Source organism: Crocodylus siamensis, chromosome 2 (assembly GCF_052110815.1).
Source record: "Crocodylus siamensis isolate JL-2025a chromosome 2, ASM5211081v1, whole genome shotgun sequence".
NCBI lineage: Eukaryota > Metazoa > Chordata > Crocodylia > Crocodylidae > Crocodylus > Crocodylus siamensis.
Genome location: NC_143396.1, coordinates 194,730,423 through 194,743,681, shown reverse-complemented (window position 1 = coordinate 194,743,681; position 13,259 = coordinate 194,730,423). Strand labels below are relative to the sequence as shown.

At 44.1% G+C, this 13,259-nt stretch overlaps 1 protein-coding gene across 5 annotated transcripts in view; it reads right to left on the bottom strand.

The window, feature by feature from the left end:
- The window catches only part of FAR1 (fatty acyl-CoA reductase 1), a 52,912-nt gene extending 40,350 nt beyond the window's left edge, over nt 1-12,562 (bottom strand). For 2 of the 5 annotated variants that reach the window (XM_090032742.1, XM_090032744.1), the window contains exon 1: nt 12,406-12,562. The gene's annotated coding sequence lies outside the window, so the exon portion shown is untranslated. The other 3 variants (XM_090032740.1, XM_090032743.1, XM_090032741.1) reach the window with 2 other exon arrangements.
- Nucleotides 12,563-13,259: the final 697 nt, after the last annotated feature.

The window sequence follows — 13,259 nt, the reverse complement described above, 5'->3', positions numbered from 1 at the left end:
CTCAGCCACTGCCAATCCCCTGATGCTCCAAACTTTCCTCCTTATTCTGCCCTACTGTTTACCAGGTGCCACCAAAAAGGCATGGCAAACACTAACAGGGAACAGCAAATTCAGTGGTGAGGGCACAGAGCAAGAGCTTAAGTGACAACTTTAAATACACAGCTCTTAAAAAGAAAGAAACAAAAACTTAGCAGCCACCCCACTCAGACCTTGGCTGCCAGATGCAGGCTCTCCACTAGCTAGATCCACTCCTAGGTTGCCAACCCTTGCTCTATATCCAGGAACACACCTTCCCTCGATATCAATTCATGCCAGTAGACCTGTAATCCAAACCACTAAATCTGTTCTAAAAGATTCCAACCTGCTGATGTTAAAAGTCTGGAATTGGTCTGTGAAACTGAGGCCAAGCTCCCTTCTGATATTCAAATACAGAAAACAGTTTAGGTATCAAGCCAAGTCTGCAGTGAGCAAGTAGTATCTTGCTGCTTACAGACCCTCATCTAAACCAGCTTGTGCATATAGTACACTTGATAGAATGCGATTCAACTTGTTTGTAAAAAAAAAAAAGGGGGGGGGAAGAAAAAATAAACAAACACACACACCAAGCCAGCCTGGCCAAGTACCCCAAAGAGGCAGAATTAAGGTTGGCATTCATCTTTTCACTAATATTATTTAAAACCAGGTGGGAAGGGAACAGGAAATCTTCTTGAAATTAACTCTTTCTCCTCAAATGCCCTTTCCTTTATTTGACTGCTGGTCAGCTTTCTGCTCCCTGTACTCACCTAGATAGTACTTTGATTTCTGCTCCCTGCCTTACCAGCCACTATGCTGCCTGCCCCTCCAAGTCTGCCACATGCTATATATAGAGGCTGCCCAAGCCACTTGTGGCACCTATGCCACAGGCTAGCCATGCCCAATTAAAGTTTATTTTGGAGGCAAAATAGAAACCTCATAAAACAAAGGCATATTAAGTTTGTAATATATGTTCTGTGAATTGCCCAGTACCTTGTGCCAGTCTTTTATTGCTAGGGTCAAATTAAGACCTGGCAGCACTAAAATTCCCTCTACATTAGCACTTACCACATCAGAAAGAGGTGGGCGGAAATGCATGAAAGAAGAAGAGAAAGATTCACAGGTGCAAGGGATTCATAAGCATTTCCTTAAGAGTTCTTGCCCTGAAGCGAGAATGATCTGGACTGTCTGGCTACCTGGTTTACTCACACTGAAAGCACAGGATTTAAAGACTTTGTTAACACAGAAAGGAGTAAAGTAATTATTTTCTTAGCCATGTTGTTCCTTATTCTCTGTAAAAAGTTTCTCAGAAAGTGGCCACAGAAAAAACACATGTTGGTAAAACTTAAATGCAGTTCCTGTATTCATAAGCAACAGGTTTAACCAATGCTAATAAATTCAGAAAGTCAAAAAACTTCTGTTCAGCATGAAGTTGTTCAATCAGGTTCTTTGAACCCAAGACAGAGTTACAGCTCTACAGGCAGTTAAAGAAAACCCAGACAAAAAGCTCCAATATCTTAGCCAACATTTCTTCTCTCAATAAGAGGTTCTAGTGTCCGAGGCCAAGCAAGTGCTATTATGAAGCATACAATAGCACTCTGTTCGCCTTCACAGACATTGCAGAAATATTTAACTCACTGCTTCAAAACAAAGATCTCTATGAATGTCTAGGTAACAAAACTTTAAAAATCTGCTGTAAGAACAGAATGTAGAAGTCTTCTCAAATCACAGGACTGGCTTTCCAAATGTGTTTAAAAACAGCTTGGACTCCACCTTGGTGATAGTTTTCCAAAGAGTTAGTGTTAGTCTGAAGTCAAATAGAAGACAGGCTAGATTTTCCAGAGCCAGCCTTCTTGTGAGTCAGAGGTTTTCTTGATATCATTATGAGCTGCAGTTGCTGTAATGAGTTTTTATTCAAGGCCATCAGTCACACTAGTCTGGAGTCAGGCAGAAGGTTGTCTGTAAAGTGTCACCTTGCCCTAACTAGGTTCATAGAGAGATGCTGTCTATGAGAGCTGAGTCTACCTTGTCAGATGTATTCTGAGCATCTGACAAAAGCAGACCATCGCCTATGAAAGCTCCTATTTCCCCAAATCAGTTAGGGCAGGCAGAAGATAAATCTCCAAAGTGATTTTCATCCTGCAATTCTAACAGAAGTTTCAGTGCTAAGATCTCTTAAAGGAGGACCAAAAAAAAAAAAAAAAAAAAATGCGGGGGAGGAGGGAAGGATAGGGAGTGCTATATGAAAGAAGTGTGCGCAAGCAAATACATTTCAAAAAGAAAAAAAAAAAGAAGAAGTCAAGCATAGGTTATCAGAGTGATGGGGAAGGAGGAAACATGTACATATTAAAAATCATGTGAAATCTCTGTACCACAATGAGTACTAAATACAGGATCTTACCATACACAAAACTCAAGTTTGGTACATTTAACCAAGCTTATTTAATTGTACCAGTGGGAGAACTCACTGTATGGTTTGACCAAGCAAGCAAATTTTGTGAATACATTATTCAAAGAGCCCTAACTGGCCACCTGGATGTAGAATCCTAATATGAAACGAGTAATACATGAACCAAGTACAGCATGTGCGTCTCTGGTCCAAAAAGAGAAATTAACTGAGCAACCCAAAAAAAAAAATAAAAATAAAAACCAGCAGAGATCTGGGTTTTCCACTTCCCATAGAAAAAAAAAAAATGCTGCAGATTTCTTATTTTTAAAAATGGACAAACCTGCGGATTTTGCAGTTTTGCAAAGTTCCAGCCTACAAAGGGCTGGGGAGGAGCAGAAAGAGTGTGGTCAGGCAGGGGGTGCCACGTGGAAGTATATGCACATGGCCACCAAGCAGCCTGGAGAGCAGCTCCTGCAGGTAAGCCCGATTGGGGGAGAGGGGGTGGGAATGAGGCCCCAATAGGAAGGGAGTGAGTTGGACAGGGTTGGGGCTGAGGCTGCTGCCCAACCAGGCAGTGCGTGGGGCCAGAATGTACAACTGCAGGGTCCCAGCAAGGAGCAGGATGGGGGTGCACGTGGCTCATCCAGGGAATGAGGGGAGGCTGGCTGGCTCCCCAAGGCTGCATGCACTCCTGGGGGGGGGGGAGCAGGGGGGACCTGGGTCCCTGGCCCCATAGCCCTAGCAGCTGTGGGCCCACTTTGGCAGGGGACTGTGAGAAGTGAGGAGGGTCTGGACCTGCATTCTATGAGCTAAGGGCACAGGGGGAGCTCTGATTTTTCATGATAACCATCCCCCCCCCCAAAAAAAAAAAAATCAAATACCACAATGTATTGGTATTTAGAATTTATTTTATTACAGTATAATGATAGAGACACTGGTAGGCTTCCAAATTGCTTTAAAATGAAATAACAGAACCATAGAAAATTAGGGTTGGAAGGGACCTCAGGTCATCTAGTCCAACCCCCTGCTTAGAGCAGGGCCACCCCAGCCAAGTTTTGTCTAGCCAAGTTTTGAAAGTCCCCAAGGATGGAGCTTCTACCACCTCGCTAGGTAACCTGTTCCAGTATTTTATTATCCTCTTAGTGAGAAAATTCTTCCCAATAGCTAACCTAAACTTCCCTTGCTGCAACTTGAGACCATTGCTCCTTGTTCCGTCATCTCCATCCTCTTTCAAACCTTCTGGTAGTTGAAGACTGCTATTAAGTCCCTTCTCAGTCTCTTCTGCTCTAGACTACATAAACCCAATTCCCCTAGGCTTTCCTCATACGTTATGTCCCCCAGCCCCCTAACCACTTAGCCTCCACTGGACTCTCTCCAATTTCTCCACATCTTTGTTGTAGTGGAAGGCCCAAAATTGAACACAGTACTCCAGATGTTGCCTCACCAGTACTGAATAGAGGGGAAATAATCACTTCCCTTGACTTACTGGAAATATATATAGGTATCAACTGAACATAACATTTTATTGGTATATTTACAATTTTAAAAAAAAAACAAAAACAAAAAACACCACAGAGTTTGGGGGTTTTAAAATCAGATATTTTGCAATTTCTTAATCAGAGACAACCAGGATCCCTGTGAGGAAGAGCTCTTCAGGAAACAATGGTCACCATGATGAGGTGGTTACAGCAAGAAGATTCACATGTCTGGACTATGTCAAATGAACATAAGCACAATATGGTCCTGGAACTTGACCAATCAGGCAATATGCAGAACTTACTTCCTCATCTCCACCCATCCCCCAGGTCCTCCACATTTCCTACTTTCTGATCCACTTTCAAGACTATAGGAAATACTAATTCTTGCCACCTACATACACAAAACGTAGATCATGTGGGGAGGAGGATGGGGTATTTAATAGCAGTATACTTTGTAGTTTGGAAGTTACTTTTCAAAGCTAGTTTGAATGTAAATTGTATTAAATGGGAGTGAAGATTTGCATTAGTTTTGCCCTTTTGAGGCAGTCTGGCTAAGACTTCTTACCACTCATTTCTTGCTACCATTTGGTACCATAATGCTGTAGAGCTACTGATTTCAGAAGCAATTAATACAGACTGACAAATGGAAGATAACTTGAATTCATTAACAGAGCTAGAGAACCAAATCCAAAGTTCCCAACTCCTTGCCAGCATTCTATAGATGACATTAACTTTCACATAAAAACTGAAGTGGCCTTGTGCAAACAAAGTTACCTTTAAGACATTGTGGCTGTCCTATCAAGGTCATATTATCTTCCGTATTCTATAAAGCTTCCTTGTCTGTATTCCAACTACACTTGAATAAGGTTTTTTCTTTGTTTTATGTTTTTTAAGCTAGGACAGAACTTAAGTTTGGACCACTGTTGAGCTAGTGTACATGACACTGCAGCTATGCGGAAATACAGGACAGCTTGTATTTCTGGTATATGCAAGAGCTCCCTACCACAAGCAAACCTTGTGCTCATTGAGCTATACACACTTCAGACTCATTTTGTACCAGCTGAGGTTCCTAGAGGCATACTAAAGAAACACCATCAAGAACAAAAGTTTGATGACCTTTTCACACCTTTAAGAATGAGTGCTTACAACAAAATATTCCTCAGAAGTAAAGCAGGTTCCTGATCATTTGAGTATGTGGGAAGGGGGGGAGAGAGAGAGAGACTATAAGAGCTGTTAGGGTACACACAACCCACCTTTGTTTTTTCTTTAAAGTAAGTGGTTAACCCATACCATCCCAACCCCCAAAAAGAGCTGTTCCTAGTTTATAGACAAACTCTTTAGATCAGCTTATAGCTAGATCAACACAAAATGATTGTAAAAAGATTCCTTCTACTCAATATTTAGCTTGATGTATTTGCTTTTTTCCCAGATGTGCAAAGACATTTTATGCCCAAAAGCTTGTCTTTTCAATATCTCTAAATATACAGTTGGTCCAATAAGGCATTAAACAAGTCCCGCCTGCATCCTTACATCAACTGATATTGGATCAACCTTTAAGTTTAGTAGTTAAACTGGAACACAATTACAGTACATTGTGGAGCATTCCTTGATTATAAACTGTTCAAAAAAAATCACAGCCGAGTATTCACCCAACAAAAAGAACAGGTACAACTTGTCAGAAAGTCCCATGCTACTGTCCTTCGCTCTACTCAATTCAACAGCGTCTCCATGTTGCCCAAACTCAGCTCTCAGCCAGGCTATGCCTAGTTCTTGAGGATGAAGTGTAGTTATGAGCATCGTATCAATTGTAAAACATAAGCCAAACATAGTTCACTCTTCCCCAATCTCACACTTAAAGATTTCATCCAAGAGAACCGTAAGAAGAAAGAGCAACTGGTAATTAAAATAACTGTCTGTTCTACGTAGAACTGAAATGTGTTACCCATATTTTATGCTGCAACAGAACATCAATTATTTGTTGTAGTGTACAAGTTGTTTAAATACATAAGAACAACCTTTATAACCAAAGTATTCCATTTAGCAGCATAATTAGCAAAGCTGACTGGAACCTTGGAACCAGCTATTAAAGCAGCCCTGTTCCAATTAGGTTCCATCAGTTTTGATGAATAGTGCTTTCAAAAACAAGGTACAGACCTCAGGAGAAGCACAAAAAGCTTAGTTCAGGATATGCCTAAACAGGGGTGGGCAATTTATGGCCCACAGGCAGGATACAGCCCATGAAGCCATTAGATCCAGCCCACTGAACAGGAAGGGGGGCGGACCCTTCACCCACACTGCACTGTAATGCACCACAGCCAAGCAGACAGGCAATCTACCTTCAATTCTGGCTGGGCCCACAAAATGCTGCCAACTCCTGGCATAAGCTATTGCTTACATGGAAATGCAGTAAGAACATAGCTTTGTCTTCAGTCCAGAAACCAGGTACTTAGAACAGAGAACTCTGTATTGCTCTTTCCTTTAACAGAATCAGCCAAACCAATATATGCAACCTTTTCCACCCGAATCATATCTAACAATATCACTGGAAGATATTTTAAGTATCAGTACACTCACTAAATCCTTGTTTGCTGCCACAAGGAGTTAATAAGCCAAAGATAAATGTAGTTGCATTATGGGAATATGGTACTTCAATTGGCTAAATACCAAAGTTGTATATTTAAAAAAAAAAAAGAAAAACAAAATAGCTTCCACTTCCCACCTTCAAGCTAAAAGCAGCATGCTTACTATTTTGGGTCTGTTATTTGGGTACTGGTACTTTGCAAATCTACCTTTCTTCAATCCACAAGCTATGTACTTAGAATAGAGTATTTTGTATTGCTTTTCCTTCAACAGAATCAACCAAACTGTTTCTGTTTCAAGACATTTCAGTACAGCAGGGTGAAACTATTAAGGAAATTACTAATGATGTTCTGTATGTTAACATTTGTTGCATTAGATTTAAAAATTTTCCTCTCCTTTTCTTGCTTTGAAATAAAATTAAACCTTTTTAAAGTTTGTTAAATTATTTTATACACTCCCAAAGACAAAAACTGCCTAAATCATGTTGGGTGGGGGGAGGCCGATAGGACTTGCCTGGGACAAAGCCTCAGGTTTCTGGTCTCAATACCAAGAAGGGCAGAACATGAATTTCCTACATCCTAGCCACTCTTATTGCGGAGTGACAATTCTCATTTTGAGCAAAAATTCCACTTAGGATCCAAGAAGCCATTGCGATAAATATTTTCTTAACATCTTATAATACAAAGTGGTTTCCACAGGAAAGGCCAGTTGGGAATTTTCACAGTCTTTTGCTGAACTGAGTATATTAGACAGCCAAGATAAAGAATCACTTGCTAGTATTCAGAGCAGAACTACACATGAATTCTGTGTGAGATTCCCAAGATTGCCAGTCAGATTTCTTGTGCTTGAAGAGAGCATGACCAAGAACATGTAGGACCAAGTCCCTTAAGAGCCAAGAAGTCTGTCCCAAATCAGTTATTGCTTCTTTCTAAGATGATTTCCCCTCACTACCACCACCACCCAATGATGGTTAGGGAATGGATAAACAAGAAGTCTCTCCCCAGATTACTGCTTGGATAGTATTCCCTCACAAATACATATTCTTATACAGACAATTCCCCACCCTCAGCTAAGCAGCTGCTGCTGCCTCAGTAGCTCCAACCCTTCCTAGTGCTATTGTGGTCAGAGAAGCACAGTAATCTCAGGAGGGAAAGGTAACCTCTGAGCAACTGTTGCTATAGCAGAGCAGAGTTTACTGCCAGAAACTCAATCCCTCATCATACACTAAAAGGAAACAGTGGGAAAGCAATGAAGTACCAAGACATAAAGCAGACATGGAAAACAACTTAAGAATTCAGAAGCCCCTTCCACAACATCCAGCTAGCACCAAATTCAGTGCCCACTTACAAAGAGTCAACAAAATGAGTGCCCACCATGTAATCACCTCAATTAGATAGCAAGGCATTTTGGCAGGATCTAATTAAGGGGTGTTTGGGTTGGGTTAGGTTAGGTTGTTGGAGAGTTTGGGAGGAAGAGGGGAGGAAAGCAATAGTCATTTAAAAAAAAAAAAATATATTGAATGATTAAAAATTTCAAAATACAAAAAACCCCAGGATCTTCATTTTCTCAAATTCACCCCAACTTCCCTATAAATAGGGAAGCCATTTAAATTGTAAGTCTGAAACTGTTTTCTACTTCCAGAAAAGAAAAAAAAAAAAAGTAGTATAGCTGTTACTTTAAACCTATACTTACTTTTATAGTGACACTAACCAATTGCCCATCAAGAATTTGGCATTCATTTTTCACAAATTATTTCTTTCATAAATAAAGATTTCATAAATCTTTTTCATTTAAGATGTTAAATGAATTAGTTTGGTACTGCCAGAAGCTCCAAAAAGTTATTTTCTCCAAAGCTAGGAACAGACATTCAAGAAGCCTGAGTCTGAATTGATTTAGTCTTTGCAGGTTAGTCTTCATTCCAGAAATGCAGGCACATGCCTGCAGTAGCTCAGGCTAGAAGTTGGGGGTGGGGCACTTGAGTAGCCCTCCCTTTCCTTCCATAGCACTGAGCTGAGGAGGTATGTGGCTAGACAGGAGGCTTTGATTAGGGAGCATCCTGGCCTGCACTCTCTCAGGCTTTTTCCTGCTCAAGGGACAGGAGTGTTGCCAGACCCCAGCCCTGGGCTAGCACTCAGTATTGTGCTAGAGTAAAAAAAGGGGGTGGTGGGGGAGTACAGTGCTATTGATGATACTGAGCTTTTTCAATCTCCCTCTCTTGACAGGGCTGCAAAGCAGCATGGGGATGGGGGCTGGCAAGACCCACAGTGTTTATCAGCCCATCAGAAAAACAAAAGCTTCTCTCATTAGTTCGAGCTCTTCATTCCATCCTTGGAAAAAGTTGTTGAGAGACATTACCAGCTAACCTGTTGATTAGCTCCAAAGAGCCCTAAGTGGACAATGTTCCGTCTGCCTGTCCCAGTGAAATTGGAGATGCACACAGACATCTCTTCTGTTCTGCATTAGCTAGCATACCACATGTCTGGGGCCTGTGGAGCTGGGATCTGTCCTGTGGGAGATGTAGTGACTCCCCCCTCCCTTACAGGCACAGCGGGGTCTGCCTGGCTTCCCTCACTGCTGTCTCCCCTGGATCTCTGGCTAGGGAAAAGAGAGACAGGGCCTGTTCTCTGGAGCAAAGCGCACAGCCTAGCATCTAGGATGCTGGGGGATTGTGATTTAAACTTAAGCCAGGAAAGGGTCTGGGACAGACATTGCATTAACAGGTTTCACTCAAATCAGTTAAGTCTGATACTACATTCAATCAGGTTTATCATCTTAAACCAGTTTAAAAAATGGCTGAAACTGGTTTACGTGCACTGAACTTATGTTCTGTTACAGGTTTAAGCCAATTTCTGATCACTTAAACCAGTTTGTGTGCAATGTTTGCCCCTAGCTCAACAGTTAAGATTCATTAACAAGTAAAAAAAGTCACCCTGACCATAGACTGGTACAGAAGGTGCCAACAGTAAGTGGCAAATTTAATTACAGTACATGTTAGACCTGTTGACACACTGGGGGTGGGGGGGAAAGAGAGGAAGCAGAAGAGAGGCAAAAACCGAGTTTAAGAGGAAGGCCTGAACTAGGAAGCAATTCAGTTCAGAGGACAACTAACTCTTACACAGGACTGAGAAAAGGGAGATGGTTATTATTAAAAGGACTATAGGAAGAGGAAGTGGTCTCAAAAGGAAGAGCTTCACTGGTGAATACAACAGGGACCCCTACAACATACCCCAGTATATGTTTCTCTATAGAAGCTTGTTGTTGAAAGTCAGATTTCTAGCTCTTCAGTATCTGAAAGGCTGTCTTATCAGTCATAGCATAGTAAGAATGTAGTTTTTCCCTAGCTCACCTGCTGCAACTAATGTCATTTTTCAGAAGGTCTGCTGAGACTCGCATCATGATGCTAGTAAGAGTTTCAAAGGTGTTGTTCAGAAGGCTGTGGAGGAGGGAGCAAGTAGCAGGTGCATCTAAATGTGTATTTCACACTCTCTAGTGTTTGGAAAAATGTCAAGCAAGAGCAAGAACTGGAATTATCCAGAGTGGAAAATTCCAGGAAGGGCTGGCATGTAAGAGAACCCCATTGTCTTATAGCACCCAAAAGACTGGAGAGAAACATTTCTGGCTAGTGAGAGACCACCTCAGTCAGTCTACAGAGACCTCTATTTAAACTCTTGTAATAGTCAGGGTACTAGTAAGAGGCTGATGCTCCTTATAAGCAGATTGCAGCAATATGCTAGGAATCTCACTAAATCACCAAGCTTCTCAGAAGATCATCCCTGAATTCAAGGCTCTTCCCTACTCATATCTAACAAGCATCAGGTACATTTTCATGCGCAAGGACACCCCCTACCCCCATCCCAAAAATACTGCCATCTTACAGAAAGCTATTTTAAGTTACAGCTACAGCATGTTCCAATACCACACAGTTATGCTTGCATCCATCTTGCAGTATAAGTCACTAGTTAATAAGTGGGAGGGAGCTGAGCAGACTGGTACCTTTTGAAAGTGTATTATTACTATTACATATAGAGTCTCTTCAAGGAAACTCATCTTAAGTTGTCTTCCAATGAAACTGATGCATAGTTTCATCTATGTATCATTTTTGTTAAAAGGCATAATAAATCAAACCAGATTATATCCCATTAACCACCTTTACACAAGATATTAGAACGCTTTCACTCTTAAAATTAACAGCCTACTGCCCAGGTATTACAAGACAAAGCTGAAGGTTGCATATTGCCTCAAACATGTGCAACGGTTTAGAACAAACGCACAAGTTGATCTTTTGGGTAAAGGGAAAAATTTCCGCCATGTGTCGATACCACTATTACTAATATCAAGAAACAAAACTAGAAAGAGCAAGTCAGAGTCTTCTGGATTTCACCCTTGCTACTACTAAAAACAGTAGATTTTTTTCCTAGGGAAAAAAACAGAAATTCAAAATTTAACATACTAAAAGCTCTCAAACATCTTTGTATCAGATTGTAATAGCTTAAGTGATTTAGCCTCCAACTTCTTGACTAGACTGAGCATATAAGAAAGATAACAGTGTTTACATTATCAGCAGGAGCTTGTGGATTAACCTGCTGTAAATCAACAGTAACATGGAGAGTGGGAATGGATGGGAGGCTCATACAAGAGAGCTCACATTAAAGATGGAGACATTAAAAAAAAAAAATTAAGAAAATCCAAGATGCGTCTCAAGTACCAACAAAATGGTTTGCACCTCCCAGCAAACTCAAGGCAGCAAGCGTGCGGTTCCTTTATGGCATAATCACAGGATCCGAGCCAACAGCAAAACAAAACGGATGGACAACTCTCACACAAAAATGAGTGGCCTTCAGACTCGGGGCTGCAGGTCCTGGGGCTGGCAACAGCACATGCCAGCCTGCCTTTCCTTCAAGGTTCAAGCAGGGCAAGGCCACAGGACAGGGCTATGCTATGGCAGAGTAGATTTGCACCCAACAGCCTAAGACAATGGTGCTCAACCTTTCCACCTTACAGGGTTGGACCTGATGGGGCCCTATATGCCTGACCATTTCTAGCACATAAGGAAACCCAAGCCAGCAGCAACACAAAAGAGAGGCTGGGCATCACTACAATGATAGCCCTTTACGTTCAAGGCTGCAGGTCCTGGGGCTGGCAGCAGCACCGCCCAGCCTGCCTTTCTTTCAAGCCAGGCAAAGCCACAGCACAGGGTCACATCAAGCCAAGGCAGGGAAGACCAGCACCTCACAAAGGCAGCCGTCACAGGCCAGTCACAGGCCAGATCCCTCGCATGCCTCACGCAGCCCCTGGGGCCACACACCCCGGCAGGCTTCCAAACCAAGCAACCCCTTCACTTATTAAATAAGCAACTTGTACTTGGCGATGGAGACAACCAGAGCTGTGTGGTACAGGAACACGTCACTTCAAGCAGCGCTCTGTAAGATGGTTTCCCCAGTATTTTGGGATGTGGTGGCAGAAATGCCCTTGCACTTCAAAGCGTAAATGCAAGGAGAGTCCTTGGAGAAGCCCAGCGAGATGCCTCGCACAGCGCTACAGTCCTCTCATCGGGAGAGGAGCCATCCAGACTGCCAAGTCCCCCCCCAGGGGGAAGGACAGCACAGAGGGAGGCCGCAGCTCCCCCGCGGCACGAGCCGGGCCTAGCCCAGCCCAGCCCCTTCCTCCATTGGGCCCGGCCACCCCGCACCCAGCTCGCCGCCCCCATGCTGCCACAGCGGCGATGGAGGGGGGGGACGCGGTTGCCAGGCAGCCCGTGGAGTGGGGGAGAGACGTACGACCCGGGCTCCCCCAGCCGCCCATCAACCCCGCGCCCAGAACACTCCCCCCACCTCCAGAATCGGCTGCTCCAAGCCCGCTGGGTGACAGGCTCGGGGTGGGGCGGGCCGGGTCAGACCACTGCGGGGGAGGGGGGGGGGAGCGGGCCGCACGCGACGCCACCCCTACCGTGATGCCACCTCCGCTGAGCTAAGCAGAACGCTCCTCGCACTGCGGTCACTGCTGCTGCCTTCAGCAGCTGGCTTGGAGCGAGCCGCTATTATTGGCAGCCCCCGGCGTGGCAGCCGTGCCCCGATTGGGTTGCGGCCACGTCACTCTCCAGCCCAAGGCCACTTCTGATTGGCCAATTTGGGGAGTCTTCCCTGCCTCTCCTGGAGGGTCACCGCGCCCGAGTCCGGCGCGAACTGGCCAATAGGGGCGAGAGAACGGCCGCTGCCATCTCCGGCGCGGCAGGGCCAGCCCCGCCCCCACCCGCGGCAGGTCCACGCGCGCGCCCCCGCCCCCGCCGCCTCTGACGTGAGGTGGCAGGTTCTAGCCCCGCTGGAAACGTCCTGTTCCTGGTGCCACCCTGCCCTGGTTTCAAACAGGCTGCGCTGGCACACAGGACTCCCACGCCTTACTCCTTAATTCATGTGACTGGGGCCGAGGCTTTTGTGGGTGTTCCCGCTTTTCTTGCCACTGTTTTGCTTTGAATGCCCCGCGACTCATGGAAATGCTCCGGGCCTAAGGTGCTCCCCAGATGGGCAAACCTGCCACAGGCACAAATTGAAGCTGGATAGAAACCAGCCAGGGTGTAGACAGAAGGGACAAGGCCCCTCACCACCACCCCCCAAATCTGGCCACAGAAAGCAGTCTGTAGCCACAGCCAGACACAAGCGCAGGGCCAGAAACACCTTAAAAAAACGGCAGATCAGGTGAAAATCAGACCTCTCCTTGCATGAGTTATTAAAGATGTTTAAAAATGTAGCACCTTCTATAACTTGTGTCTGGGCTACCTCCCAGGCTGTCCTTGTTTTCAGGAT